The following is a 3,190-nucleotide window of genomic DNA, read 5'->3' on the forward strand; positions in this document are numbered from 1 at the left end:
GAAAACGTAAATTTAAATACAGAAATGCATTGCCATTTTACATATTACATTTCAAATTGAATATTGCTACCCATATGCTTCCATAGAACGCAAAACAATGATGATGATGCATAATAACGCCAGCGTTGTGGATACACTAACCCAAAACCCTCCATAACTTTTCCATTAATTTCACATTTTATTTGTATAGCGCTTTTCACAATACATATTGTTTCAAAGCAGTTTTACAGAAAATGCACATCTACATTACAATTTAGAGTGATCTGTTATCAGAGGTGACTGTGTGCAAGTTATGCATTTCAGAAATGTACATATACAAATCACACAGTTAACTAATAATGTATTAAATTTATTTACTTTATCACTGGCACTTATTTGGAAAAAAATTGTTGAATGGCAAATAAATAAATGACGGACTTTTATTATGTAAGCTTTATTTTACACCTCAACCGACAAGGGAATTTATAGTCATATTTATAGTGTTAATATTAATTTGCGAGTCCACAAACTCATTCTCTTAAATGGCTTGGGTCTGCAGAGCATTCACAGCGTACAGTATACGGACTGAATGCCCCTGACCTGAAGCTTTTATATCAAGACCATTTTCATGTTTATCATTTATTTCTATTATTTGCGTTGCCTTATAACTTCATGCTTACAGTTTAACACATATGTGTTTATTACCACAACAGTAAATAAGTGTCTTTAGAAATGTTATAATATATATTATAATGAAAAAGACTAATAAAATTGTCTCTTCATATTAAATGGATAACAATATATGTCTGGACACTTGAAAAATGTGTAATAATGGGGCCTATAAAACTTAAACATTTAATGATTTATAAGCATTTCACATATTTCTACACTAATTATACAAAACTATTCTGCCAGTGCACCATACTGTACAAATGAACTAGATCAATGTTCATTCTTGTCTGAAACTTTGGAGGAGACAAATATGAAACCACCAGTATGAAGGGCCGTATAGGAAACAATTATTGAAAAGCCTCAACACTAGTGAAACAAAAAACATTGATCAACCTTGGTGAAATTCATTCATACGCATTACTGAAATAAGAAGAGATTTCGGTAGTTGATGATGGCTAATTTCCCTTGAAAAGGAAGTTGTGTGTCCGCACTTCTGTTTAATTTGGCGCGTCTCACAAACTCTTTTAAGCAATGTCGGTTAGTTGTAACGAGTTGTATGGGAAGCCAAACACACCAACAGTGGGACGAAACGGAGCGGTGTTACAGAGCTCGTGCCGTGCTGACATCATCGGTGCGGCTCAATGGACCGAGCTGTGTGACCGACTCGACATCGCAGGGAGGACGTGTTTGCTAGCGAAACCGAATGGAGCAAACTAATCTCACCAGCGCGGCGCTGACCATGTTACTTTATTCATTACTGCTCCGCAGAAGTTCAGGTGTTTTCCCTGCATATATGATAATGAAGATCAGCATGAAGTTATTACATTTCTTTTGCTTATTATCTTTCATATTAGTACATTAGTAGTGTTTGAAAAGCTACTTTGAATTTATTTATTTTTGTAGCCACGGAAAGAGCCGTTCAAAGCAGAAACTTCAACGATTAAGGACTGTGCAGTGCCGGGGGAACTATAGGATCAGATTATTGTTATTAAATTATTAAATAAATAAATTAAAATTATTGAACATAATGAATATAATGAAATACTCACTAAATTGAAAGGATATATTTTAAAAAGAATGTAAAAATGAACACTATACCAGATCATGAGATTAGACATTTGTGTACACCTGTGATTTCTGTGCTGAGATTTAGTGTTTACAGAACATTTTACAAGCTAATTTTAGTCCTAAAATTCTTACTGAGGACAAAGACATGTGTGACAATCAGAGAGACAATCTTACATCAGTGTCTTCAGTTTACAGTGAGGATCCTCCAGTACAGCAGAGAGCAGATGAACTGAATCTCCTAGTTTATTCCCCCACAGATTCAGATCTCTCAGGTGTGAGGGGTTTGATCTCAGAGCTGAAGCCAGAGCAGAACAACCTTCATCTGTGACTCCACAATCACTCAACCTGTAGAGAACAATGACACACTCTTCACTCTCTCAGTTCAGATCAACACGTACAAGCCACAATTCTACACAGACTATTAAATATGTCTAAATTTCAATTGGAGATTTATCAGTCATAAAAAAAAGAATAAAGAAATTCAAAAAGCTTTCAACACATGTGCTTCATAAATCCAACAGTTCTAAATGAGCTCAAACACAACTACACCTCTTCTCTGTGACAGACTCATCGTGAAGATGAAAGCACACAAGAGTATGGTAGGTTAACTACTGACTATAAGTAACTTTGTAACTACATGCCAACTTATTCTAACCCTAACCCTACCAGTCTACTAATAAATCTATTAACACTCCAATGGGAGTTAGTAGACATGTGCAACTGTACTGATAGTCAACAGAATGTGTTCAAGGGACCATTAAAATAAAGTGAAATCAATATGGTCTAACCTAAATTGATAATTATGACAACACTGTTGCTGACAGTGAACATACCATGAGGTTTTACTGGATATGCAGTGATTGTTTCTGTCTTCCTAATGCTACCTTCTGCCTCTCTGTTTTGCTCTTGCACACAATCTACTTCATGCCTTCTGTCCTCTGATTGATAGTTTTTTATCAAATAAAGTATTTTTTGCTGAGAAATGATTTATTAATGATTCATGATTTTTATAAATTAATGTAAGAAACATTTACTGGACTGAAGAAACTGGGTTTATTGATTATTCACCATTTGTTAATGTTAAAAATTTAATTCTTTTGACATTTTTTCATGTTAATATAAATGTCAAATATGACACAACAGGCTTTTGGGGAACATTTTCCATCTCTTAATTATTATTGATTTGCATTGAATTGCATATATGTGTCAGGCAGTGTTGGGAAAGTTCACTTTCTACATGAACTAGTTCAAAGTTCAGTTAACAATTTTTTAAATGAACTAGTTCAGTTCATAGTTCAAACTTCAAAATTTTGAACTAAAGTTCACAGTTCCAAAAAATGAACTAGTTCAGTTCTTTTTTTCCATATGTTGTGCGAGCTATTATTTTTCAAAATTATTGCCACAGCCCATATAAAACCACAGACAGCAATTATGTTATCAGTTTTAACACTGAAACTATGCGTCAGATTTC

Source organism: Leuciscus leuciscus (assembly GCF_965113295.1).
Source record: "Leuciscus leuciscus genome assembly, contig: HAP1_SCAFFOLD_321, whole genome shotgun sequence".
Lineage (NCBI taxonomy): Eukaryota > Metazoa > Chordata > Actinopteri > Cypriniformes > Leuciscidae > Leuciscus > Leuciscus leuciscus.